General features: G+C 37.8%; 1 protein-coding gene across 1 annotated transcript in view; it reads left to right on the forward strand.

Moving 5' to 3' along the window:
- The first annotated feature begins 210 nt into the window (after window positions 1-210).
- LOC306866641 (genetic suppressor element 1-like) overlaps window positions 211-12876 on the forward strand; it is a 49418-nt gene continuing 36752 nt past the window's right edge. Inside the window, exon 1 of the mRNA XM_079411908.1 lies at window positions 211-317. The gene's annotated coding sequence lies outside the window, so the exon portion shown is untranslated. The remainder of the gene's footprint in view (window positions 318-12876) is intronic.

Here is a 12876-nt window from a genome sequence, read left to right on the forward strand (position 1 = left end):
ACATACAGCATTCCACCGAGAGAACACACACACACACACACACACAGAGAGAGAGAGAGAGAGAGAGAGAGAGAGTACGCTATCTATCTATCTCGGTGTGACATGACCCCCGTCTGGAGGAGGTCCCTCACCCCTGGCTGTGGCTCTGCCCCGGGGGCGGATCAGTGGAGCAGGTGCTGCTGAGTCTCTAGCGCCGCCTTCACTCACTCCACTGCGGCTCACTCCGCGCTCTCGACCGCTGCGCTGCCGCCGGAGCACCGCCATGGATTTACTCCAGCTCTAAATGCGTGGGAAATAGGCTTTTCTTCAGTTTTAAGGTGAGTTCTGTGATAAAGAGGCTCGGGCTGAAGTGTTTTGTCGCGTTTGTTAAGGGCTCCATCGCTCGCCGGAGAACTGCGTGATGAGGGGCGCTTTGTTTTCATTCACAGTCGTTCGCGGTCCATCCTGCAAGTGTACAATTAGCTGTTTTTTGTTTTTTTTTACTTAGTTTAAATATATTACAGTCGCTCCATTTGAGCCCGGAATACTATGGTCTTCCGTGACAGATATTGATTTTATTGGCTTTGTTATTAGAAATGATACGCTTGGTGTGACCTTTGGGTCTCATTCATATTCAAAACTGTTTAACAATAGTCTCTGAGTAAAATGTTGGGTTTTTTAGGCTGAGAGTAAGTGTTTAGAGAGTCGTGCTGAGTTAGATGACCTTCTGCTATTCTGTCACCTCAAGGTTAATTTCCGTCCATCTCAGACCTCCCTTCTGGATCCTGTGTAAAGTGGGTTATTAACTGAATTTGATGTGAATGTGTCGTCTTATGATTAAGCTTGAGCTCATAAAACGAGAACTTATCACTCAAATATTGGTTACATTTATTAATGTTATAGATTTTAGTGTACAATATGAAAACTAGGTCAATATATATTGGTTAGACTGATTATTTGGCCAATTTGAGATTTACAGACATCCTTGTCAATGAATAATGAGCATTTTATGAATTTTGGTGAAGTATTGTGCGTCCATCTGACCGGCCGTCCAAAATATCAGTATTGGCCAAAATGGCAAAAACCCATCATGTTAAACCATAGTTGGTTTGTTCACATCCTGTCTGTTTTACACATGTCAAGTTTTCGTTTTTGAAGTCTCTTGTTTCCTTTTCTGGGTTTTTGTGTGGTCAAGTAAATGTCAGTGTACTGTGGAAAGTCATATTTACCCAGAAGCCTGTCTAGATATATGTACAGTGTATACTGGCACAATGTGAGTTTGCATTATCCTGTCACACTGACTTCCAGAGATCATTTCTAAATAACTAACGGCTGAGGTTTTATTTGATTAAGTGCGAAACTGAAATGTGAGTTGTAGTTTGTGTTAAACTGGAAAGACTGGACGAGTTGGAGGTTATGAGGAGGAGTATTTCAATGAGAAGTTACTGTAATTACATGCTCAACATTGTAATTGAAGATCATCAACAACTGACAGCAAATCGAATGGAAAAACTAATGTCACCGCTGGAAAATATACAAATGTAAAAGTGTTTTTACAGTAAATATGATCTTGTACTGTGGTCCAGTGCTACTCTAATGGTTTGATGTGAGTGTATCTCGGGTGGGGATGGAGGTGAGGGGTTGCAGACGCCGTATAAAGAAACTCCTCATTGACCATCTGACTCCATTAGACTCTTATTTGCTTATGACCAGCTTGATAACGGATATTTGCATTCTTGAATGCTCATTTGACCAGCCAGTCTTTTGTTCTTTGACCTCTTTAAGCCTTTGAGAGTTGTAGGTTAATACACATAAAGGTGTTTTATGTATAGAGCATGTGTTTTTTTTTGTTGTTTTTTTAAGCCACGGTTGGGTATACAGACAGGTGTAAAATATGTGCATAAAAAAAAAAAAAAAAAAAAAATATATATATATAAAATTAATATTATTATTATTTACATTTACACATTTATCAGTAATTGTTATCCAAAGTATCTTACAACAGAGGAACATAAACAATTTGGAATCATTTTTGTTTAATTAAAAAAAAATAATAATTAGAATACTTTATTCACAAATTGTTTAAAAATGTATAACGACATTTTATGTATAAAGCATGGCTTTCTTGATTATACTATATTATAGTGTATTTTATTATATTTACATTTATGCATTTAGCAATTGTTTTTATCTGAAGTGACTTGCAGTTGAACAACATAATTTGTTGTTATTTTTGTAGTTGCTTTTTATTTTTAAATAAGTTTACAGAATGTTGTTATTAAATGTAAAATATCTTTTAATGTTACTTTATGTTACACTTAAAATCTGCACTTTATTGTGCGATTAAAGGCTGGAGTAGTGTTTTTTATTTTTGTATTTATTTTTTATATAATCTCTGGTTTCGCGATTGATTAACAGGGTGTTGAGGATGGATTATAAAATGAAAACCCTTGTACCATGTGTGTGTGTGTGTGTAGTCAGCAGTGTTAAACCCTCAGAGACAGACTATTGGGATTAGCTCAGATTTCTGCTTATTTAACTGTTGGTCAGCTGCTATATGTATTTACACACACACATCGGCTGTTTGCACTACAGTGGTCTTCATTTTAGACATCTCTGTTGGGCTGAAGAGACAAAAGAAAGTGATGATTTTTGGCACCTTAAAACTGAGGGAACTTCTAACTTCTTAAAGGTGGGAGCAGAAAGTTAATGTGGTCTTAGAGGAGCCACATGTAATAAGATGTCAAGAGAAAAGAGGGGAAGAGAGTGGTCAAAAGACAAGAAACCCCCCATCTTTTTATCCTATTTTTGGCATCAGAAATGCTCTCTAGATATTCAAAATGACCAATCAGCGCCGCATACATAGTGACAGTGGGAATATTCCCAAAGCATAAACACTTACCCAGCATACTTTGATGTGTGTCAGCAGTTTTGGGGGCTTAAGAGATGCCAAGTGTCCCTTAGAGGGGACAGCGTGGGATGTAATAAAAGCTTTTACTTTTTTGTTAGACTTTTCCTGCTGCTCAAACACAGACAAAGCTGTGGGACCAACTGATACGAGTATTTATGTTGTAATTGTTTACACCGTATCAGTGAACTGCTTCCTTACCTGCCAGATGAAGCTCCAGTGAGTGTGAGCTCGGTGCCTTAAAGCTTTTGTGCAGTTTAATAATATAACTGCTTAATTCTTTTGAAATGATAAATTCTGTCGTTATTCTGTTATGATTTATGCCTCATCATGCACACGCACACAAGTCTCTAGTGGAGCACCCGTTTATCAGGGATGAAGATGCTTGTGATTGCATGATACTATTTGTTTTATTATTTTTATTTATTAATTTTATATGTTTATATATTTATTTATTTATTTATAAATAACAAAAGAATAAAAAAAAATGTAATATTAAGAAATTTGGTCAAATGTTGTTGTAGAGGGGACCGCTCAAGACCCCCATGATCAAGGTATGAATAAATTTGTAAAAATACAATAAATATGACGTTTTTATGGCAAAGCAAGGTTAGTTCAGGTAGCAGATTGTCATTTGGTTGGACATCCTAAAGCTTCATGTCATTTAGAATCTAAGTCATTTACGATATTTGTAAACAAAATACTTTCTTGGAAAAATATAGGCCTTTTTAATTTTTTTATTTTATTTTTGTTGGAGACTCCTTTTTGGGATTTTTGCCTACACAGCAGCAAAAATAACTTTATGTATGTAATATTATGTCCATAAAGTGTGGGCAAAGCCATTTTATTTGTTAATTAAAGAGAAATATGAGAGCTGTTACATAAGTCTATGCTAGGAGAGTCATCGACATGCTGAACATACCATGCCAAACCCAATAATTACACCGATTTGGATTTTTTGGAACTTGTTGCATTAATGCATTAACCATGTTTATTGCCAATGCAAACCCTTTTTTATCATATCAGTGAAGGGTTTGAAGGGTTGTTGGTGATCTGCATCTTTTATAGTTTAATGTGGTAACTTTGAGGTACCTTGCATGTCTGATGTGGTTCTGTGAGTAGAAATGTTCATCAAAACCTGCTGAAGATTACTCGGGTTTGCTTTTGCTTTCACTTTTAAAACAAGGCTAAATGGTACAACAGACTTTAATGCTTCATTTATGTTCAGAATCCTTACAAAATGACTAACAAGAAAGTACACATGTAATGTAAGCAGTAATTACCAGAACAGGAGGCCGAGGTCATATGCTAAGGTTAGACCACAAGAGCCTTGATTATCAAGACCTGTAAATGCTACAACAGTTGTGTGTATATATAGCTATGCTCAGGTGGCTAAAGATGAATCATCTTGTGTCTTCAGATCAGTCAACCAATTGCAGTGCTGATGGACCGGTGCATAATGAGAAAAAAGGAATGTTAAGTATGCCAGCAGGAAATCTGTGGTTTTGTTTGTTGTGCATTATCATTAAAATATCTTGGGTGTGAGCCTTAAAGAGGTTTAAGAGGTGAAACCTGAAAAGGTGTGTCTCAAGGTTCTAGGTTAAATGTTTGACTTGGGAGACATCTGAAATATACAGTGTTGAGGGTACTCCAGGACCAGTGTTGGGAAACACCAAGCTAGGAGACTAGAAGTAGCGGATCCCTGGGGTGTACGCTGTGTTAAATGATTGACATTACTTCCAGGAGCCTCCAAAACCTCAGGCTGCACTGCTCGAGACTACCAAAAGAAGCTGAACATCAGGGCCCTCAGTGAATACAGTGTGAGCAGACCACAATGCCCCCGGGATGCTCCAGGGATGCTAGGGCCTATGGGCTCCTTTGTACATACAACAAATGTGGGACATGTGGGCCCCTTGGCATGTATAGTGACAAAGGCCCCTCAGAGAGTACAGTCTGATCTGAACACCAGGGTCCCCAAGTACAGTACAAGCTTAACTCCAGGTCACCTCTATAGACATCTGCCCAGGAACCTCTTGGGATAGTCAGAAATGGTGTCTTAAATTTGATTGACTTTAGAGATCTGGAAAGACGCGTAAGATGATAGAATTTCAATAAATAACAAACTAACATAAATGTTAGTGGACAATGACTAGAGTGTGGGTTGTTGGCTAGGTTGGCAAAAAAGACCTTTGTGTATGTCCTGGATGGAGCCTGATGCTTCAGGGCTGGGAGAGCTGGTTGTATAGGGCAACGTCAAAGGTTTTTTCGCACCTAGAGGGGACGACACTGAGACCGTCACCTGAGATAACGATTGTGACCGTGGGAATGCTCATGAGTGGGAAGCAAAGTAACCTATTTGTGACGCCAAGGTTATTATCAGAGAGGTTTATCAGACATGTTCAGACCAAATTATAAGACCTAGGCCTAAAAGAGAATGAGAAATGAGTCAAGTGCAGTCGTAGTAGTAGTGATTAGAGAAGCCACACAACTGCATGATGCACTCTTAAAAATAAAGGAGAATTTCACAGTGATGCTGTAGAAGAACCATTTAACATATATGAAAATTTTCCATTGCAAAAAAGGCTCTTTAGATTATTAAAATGTTCACACTGTCTGGCGGCCTTTTTGAAAGCTGTCTAAAAACTTTCACCAAAAGAGGACGTTTAAGCCTTTATTTTGGGTAAATTTCACTACTTATTGTAAAATTAAGAGATTAATGTTCAGACTTTTGCATATTTTAACCTGGAACTTGGATGTGGGAAATAATTATATTAGATCCAAAATATAGTTTTAGCAACATAGCGCAGATGCTACAGAACACAGTTAGCTGACTAGCTGTACGCTAACATATTACTTCACAGGCATTACTGGCTTGTACTTTTACATTCATAATATTATAAACTGACAGTTTATTGCTGGTCTGTCGTTTTACAGTGCTGTAATTTTTTAAAGATTTCATATTATTTTAAGGTGAGCTTAAAGGGGTCACTACTATGAAAATCACACCGCTTCAGTGTGACATCAATAAGAAAAAGTATAATTTCATAGATATTGTTAATAATAGTTGTTCATATTAAAATAATTATGAACTTAACACATGACCTAGACTATTTATTTAGCACAAATCCTGTCATTTTAATAAATATTACATGAAATTTATAAAAAATTGTTGCTGCTCCGATTAAGCTCAGTGTGCTCTCTTTAAGCTCTTCCACATTGAACGGCTATGTAAATACTTCATAAACACACTTTAAATATTAACTGATGGTCGTCACGTTAAGTTAAGTTAATCGATTTTCTATGGATTCTGTCAACTCAAATCTGCAGACTGGCTCTGATCTTTGGTAACTAGCATCAATGTCTCCAGACTGTAAATCTGTGAAAAATCGGGCAAAAATCGTGTAGTGTATTCCAGCCTTAAGAGACTATAGATAAGTTGACATCCATTTAAAAAAGAGGGTTATAATGAGGCTAGTTTCTGCGTTCATCCCCATGAATTTAATGTTTTATTGGTTTGTTCTATTTGATTTTTTAATGTGTGTTGCTTAGCTGAACATGGACTAGTCTAGAGGTTGCAATGTGCTTAAATGACACACTGAATATATAACTGATCGACTCGAATGCCTTGTTGCTTGATTTTAGTGTTCTGTTTTTTTTGTGATTTAACTTTGTACCTTCAAAAAAACAATTTTTACAATTATTCTTTAAAACTTTTCCTTAAAATAAACAAGAAGTTTTAATAAAACATGATGTGAGCTTAATGGGAACAGGAGTGTGCTTGATAAAGGGTACAAAAATGTACCCATTAAGCACTGCCTGACTTTTTGAATATAATGGTGTATATCTTAATTTAAATGCTTTTGTAATTTAAAATAAAATTAAATATTTTTGTGTGAGAGATTAATATTTTATTTTAACATAAACTTTTTTTACTGAAACCAATATCTTGTGCACTAAAAATGTCTCAATGTAGATTTTGGTGAGATTAATAGGTACGTTTACCCTATAGCTCTAGATCAGGGTGAAGTTCGCAGGATTTTGCCCACGAAAAGATAAGAGCACACATTATTTTAACACAGTTTCAGTTTAATTGAGTCAATCTTTTTTTACCCCCTTTTAACATGGATTTATTTGGAGACCTGAGCACGAGAGCAAACAAACAGAAGTTAGAATCCATCATAGCGGCGCTCACTCAGGAAAAAGGTGGATAATAATAAATAATAATTTGTTACATTTATATAGCGCTTTTCTGAGTACTTAAAGCGCTTTACATGGAAGGGGGGGATCTCCTCAAATACCACCAATGTGCAGCATCCACCTGGATGATGCGATGGCAGCCATATTGCACCAGAACGCCCACCACACACCAGCTTACTGGTGGAGAGGAGACAGTGATGAAGCCAATCAGTAGATATGGGGATGATTAGGAGGCCATGATGGTCAGAGGCCAATGGGCAAATTTGGCCAGGATGGGATTTTCAATGACCACAGAGAGTCAGGACCTCAGTTTAACACCTCATCCGAAGGAAGGTGCTTTTTACAGTATAGGGTTCCCATCACTACACTGGAGCATTAGGACCCACACAGACTGCAGGGTGAGCACCCCCTGCTGGCCTCACTAACACCTCTTCCAGCAGCATCCTATTTTCTCAGGAGGTCTCCCATCCAGGTACTGACCAGGCTTAACCCTGCTTAGCTTCAGTGGGCAACCAGTCTTGGGCTGCAGGGTGATATGGCTGCTGACAAACATTTCTGAAACCCTTATTTTTAAGAGAACATTTTGTGCAATGGAAAGGTTCCATGGATGTTAAAGGTTCTTTATTGAACCATTGATGCCAATAAAGAACTTTTTTTAAGAGTGTGATATAGAGTGATCTGGTCTAAATGAGGAAGTTTAAGGGACTTATTACCGAACCTTGTGGGACACCGGTGTTTGGGGGTGGGCAGAGTGAGCCTTTCAAGGTAACCTGGAAAGACCTGTTAAGACCAAAGTATACTTCACTTTTTACGCTTACACGAGGGACAGCGTACAGTGCGTGTGACGCGAATTTCGTCATCAGAATAGTACGCGCGTACTGTACACGTACCGCCAGATTTTTGTAACCGCTTGTACATTGTACACGCAAGTCGCACATGTGCATTTAACTCTCTCGCAGTAATTAATTTATCTGCAAGGTGGCAACCCTGCCGTGGGGGTATCGATTCACAAGGTAGCCGAAGAAAAACTGCATATACAGAACAAATCGGAATGCGGGTTAGCTACAGCGACAATGGAGGCCTACATAGATGAGAGATTGTGCAAAGAGGTTAGAAAGTATCCTCATTTGTACCACTGTAGCATGAAATAATACAAAGATATTTATGTGGGTTATAACTCATGGTGAGAGATTGCGCAAACACTGTCCTCGTTAGGCCAGGAGAGGTATTGCAATTTGGTGCAAAGCGCATGCGTCGAACGTCTGTGTACGCGTACGAGTCAAATGAAATTGGCCTATACTTTGCAAGGCTGTGAGTATGCTAACCTATGCATAAAAAAGAAGTATACTTTGGCCTTTATCCCAAGAAAATGCAATTCTAAACACACTCTGTCAGCTTTGAGATCAACAGGTTGTAGATACCAGTGTAAATTACAGCAGACAGATCCAGAAAAATCAATACAAAGTAAATCAAGGACATGCGTAAGGGCTTCAGTTATGGCAAGTGGAGTTGTTTTGGTACTTACACATCAATGTAAGGTCTTCAACCTTCAAGCCCTTTGTAACCAGTAGCTTTGTGATCAACATTCTCTCTAGTTATCAATCTTTATTGTAGTCACAACCAATTAGTGCATTTCACTCTCAAAGTAACAGTACTATTCTAGTCCTCATCCATCTTTAATACTGGCAGTGAAACACGCGCACATACACACACTGGGGTTAATGAGCAGAAGGCAGGTGTGTGTGAGGTGCTTTATCTAGTCTTAATGATTGCCAAGGGTAGCAGATCTCTGTAGTCGCCCATGCATCAATGCTTGTCTGTCATCATTATGGACATGTATGTGTGCGACTTTGTTGTGGTCAACAAAGGGCTTTGACACATCATCCATCACCCAGTCTTTTATCCCTGCTGTTTCTCCCATTGAATTTACATGAGCCGGTCATGTCGACAAGGGCTGGGTCAATTTACATTGGCTGTACTGTCTAATGAACAAGCTTATTAGAGAGCCAGTGGGGAGCAGAGGACTGTGGGACTGTTTTTTGCTGACTCCAACCACAGCTAAACCCTCTGGGAAAAACAGCACAGCAGGATTTCATCTTTGAGAGAGAGGAGATCTTCGCATAGCAAGCCTTGGGTGCTTTTAATGAGCCATTTTAAACATTTGGCCATTCATTCTGCATGGCCAGCTGGAGATCTGATGATTTTCGTACAATATCGTTTTTGTGTTTTTATATGTGACTATGCTTAAAGGTGTGAGGTTAAAAAGCCACAGACCTACAGTAAATCCTCCTTGATCAGGGATTAAAATGCTTCTTTTTTGCCGTAGTTTGAGGTGTAGGTGCATCTGTGAGTGCATAGATGTGTAATGATGTGGAATATTTCAGATGACCAATTAACTCCTTTAATAAGGTTGTAGTTCATGCTAAAAACTGCGATGAAGAAGCAATGTTTATTGTTGTCAGAGCAATAATATAGTTTAGGGAGAGAATCTGGAATCTATATGAACTAGGAATCCAAATTTCCTTCTATAAGTACTTTGATAGTAATATATGCAAAGAGAACATCATGATGACTTATGGTACTGTTATGTTGTTTTTGGAGCTTGACAGTCCTACAGAAATTCCCATTTACTTTAATGTAAAGAGCAGCTTGGACATTCTGCTAAATATCTCATTTTTTGTTCCTTGGAATAATATATATATATATATATATATTAGGGATGTAACGGTATGAAAATTTCTAATCACGATTATAGTGACCAAAATTATCACGGTTATCAGTATTATCACGGTATTGTTAAAATGTGCTGGAGATGTTCAAAAAGTACCGAAACATAAATCACTTCACCAAGTTTCATACTTAAAAATCAACAAACAGCAAATAAAATGACTTTTTGTTTGCATAATCACTAAAACAATAACATTACCAGTGAGGTCTGGATTTTAAATGACAATTTGACTGACACCAGTTTAATAGCATGTTCAAATAAATAATGTAAATGTTCAAATAAAGCTTTGAAAAAGTTTAACATAAAGGTAGACCACACATTTCAGCCTTTAAAGAAAAGGGTTAAATTAAAATGATAATTAATAAATGATTATATGTATTTTATCTGCTCCATAAATAATCCTATATAGCTTATCTGAATTGTTTAAATGTACATAAGTTTGTTTTTCATCAACCGGTTAAAATTTACAGCAGGTCATGCAAATTTGGTCAATTTTTTGGCCAGACAGAAACTGCACACAGACTGAATGTAATTAAGTGTCTGTAAATCCACTCTCTGGCAGCAGGTGGCGCTTTATACGGAAAAGCTGAATTACAGCTGATTCCCGTGAACTCCGCGAACACTTCCTTTAGGTATTACATGGAGCGAAGATGAAAACAAAATGCCATCGAATTGTTTCTGAAGACAGTCAGATCCTTCAGAGGTACATTCATATGATTAATTCATTGATATATTAATTTGTATAATTCCCTTAGCACTCTTTTAAAACCTCCCAGCTTTTCCGCCCTATTTTCACTCAGAACGAAACTACTCTGCTGCTGTGCGCACGTGAGACTGTTACTGAAAACTCTGCTTTATGCTGGACAGTATTTATTTATCGCGAGTTGTTTAAATCACGGTAATCGAATACGGTTTTAATGATAATTAAAATATGAAACGGTAATACTAACCGCGGGGAATTTTATCATGATTTATCGTCAAACCGGTAATCGTTACATCCCTAATATATATATATATATCATGTGAGTTTGGAAGAACATTGATGGGTGATTAAATGATGACAGAATTGTTGTTTTGGGGTGAATGAGTCCTTTAAAGCATCCGAGATAAATAAATGTTATCTCTGTCCCACTCCTTGACATAACCGCTTATAAATCGCTCTGTGTTGAGAGGGCCTTCTCTCTCAGAATGGCTGTGGGTTCCGGAAGATACCTGTGGCTTTTCTCATTTCCTCAGCGAGCAGAGACCCTCTGTTATCTCTGATTGACACTATCCTGGAGGGAAAGTGTGAGCGGCAGAGATGAGAGGAAGGGGGTGGGAGCGTGTGTGAGTTCAGTAGCGGATTGATTGAGAATGTTTGTCAAGAGAAGGAGAGAATGAGGGAGATAAAGACAAGAGGCCTGGTTGTAGCACGCAAATGAGTGGAAGGGATACAGCTGTGTTTCATGAGCACATGATATGATGATTTGATTGATAAGCCCTTAACAGGATTGGAGAGCGACAGATTTGCGGTTTGCTTAATGGCAGGGGGAAACCAGTGTCTCAGTTATGATGCTGCACTTGTTTATTATCCTACATGTGAGGATTATAGCTAATTGTTTTGTGAAGCCTATTTGCATAGATATTCTTAATTTACTAAACTTTTTGTTTTGTTTTACTTTTATTTTATTTAAATTTTTAGTTCACTACGAAAGCTCTAAGTAGCCGTAAATGTTTTTTGTTTTATTGATTTTTACTTTTTAACTTATTTAATTTATTTTGTTGTATTTTACTTTTTGTTGTATTTTATTTTTTAGTTCATTACGGAAGCTCTAAGAGCCCACACTTTTGTATTTATTGTTTTTATTTTGTTTTATTTTTTAAAAATCTCTAAAGAGGTTATTCATGTTGTTTTGTTTGTTTCGCTGTATTTTAGTTTTTATTTTGTTTAGTTTTTTTATTTTTAGTTCACTACAAATGCTCTAAGAGCCTTACGTTTTTATTTTGATTTGTGTTTTTGTTTTGTTTAACTTTGTTTCTCAATGAAAGCTCTAAGGCCATATGTTATATTTTGTTGTTTTTTACTCTTTTTAGGGCCCAAGCCAGTAAGGCGCAGGGCCCTATTGTTCTTCTAAGGATTATTATTATTTTTTTTTTTTTATTTTTTTTTTTTTTTTATTTCAATCATCCGGGCACTTTTGGGGGCCTTAACGTGCCCGAAAACTCTCGAAAATTGGCACGCACATTGGAACCTGCGGCCATTAGGACGCCGCTGAGGCTGGGACCCGGGCGTGGCACAGGGGCTCTACGGCGCCCCCTGGAAAATTGTCAGAAAACTTGATGTATAGCTCACACATACTTGCACGTATTCATATGAAACTCGGTACACATATAGAACTCATTGAGCTGAACAACTTCCGCGCAGCATGTCATAGGCTCCGCCCAACAGGAAGTCGGCTATTCAGGGCTGTTTAAAAAGCGCATGCTCTGGAATTTGATATACTCCTCTGAGGATTTCCATACGATTGCCACCAAACTCGGTGAACATGATCTCAAGACATTGGGGACGCTAAATTGCGAAGATATTTTTGATATGTCGAACGGTTTGCCCGTGGCGAGGCGATGAAGTTATGGCGAAAAATGAGACCCAGGAAATGCCTAATAACGTCCACATACATTGTATGATGTAGATCAAACTTCAGTGATTTGTTCGTTGTATGATGCCGATCGGATAGATGTGACTATTATGACTGAAAGTTATAGCGCCACCAACTGGCTGCAGGAAGTGTGTCGTTTTCAAAATGCTTTGAATTCAGCATCTTATTTTTACTCGATTTGCTTCAAACTTCACCAGAATAATGTCAAAACACGGCCGATGTAAAACTGTGAAGGCAATATTGATATCTAAAAGTATGTTGCCATGGCAACGTGTCAAAGTTGAAAATTCGTTTCTGGTGATTTTGAGGCAGATAACATGTTTAGAATGTCATGAAACTCAACACACATATGAGTATTAATGATAGTTAGACACTGGAAAAAGCTCATAAACGGGCGTGGAAGAGGCACTCTATAGCGCCACCTTTTG

The sequence above is a fragment of the Barbus barbus genome (assembly GCF_936440315.1).
Source record: "Barbus barbus genome assembly, chromosome: 48".
Lineage (NCBI taxonomy): Eukaryota > Metazoa > Chordata > Actinopteri > Cypriniformes > Cyprinidae > Barbus > Barbus barbus.